Below are 203 nucleotides of genomic sequence, written 5' to 3'. Positions count from 1 at the left end.
TCATTAAAAAACAATATCTCATCTCTGCATGTTATCAGTTACAGTGTTCAAGAGCGAGTTATATTCAGTGATGACGGCGATAAATAATAATTTGTATTTCACATATTATTCATGAATATTCCCGAAGTTCAGCCAACAAAACAAGTCCCAGTATGTGGAAGGTAATTATTCATTAGCATTCATTTCCGGGTAAAAGTAGAATT

Source organism: Macrobrachium rosenbergii, chromosome 15, assembly GCF_040412425.1.
Source record: "Macrobrachium rosenbergii isolate ZJJX-2024 chromosome 15, ASM4041242v1, whole genome shotgun sequence".
Classification (NCBI taxonomy): Eukaryota; Metazoa; Arthropoda; class Malacostraca; order Decapoda; family Palaemonidae; genus Macrobrachium; species Macrobrachium rosenbergii.
This window is presented reverse-complemented; position numbering follows the sequence as displayed.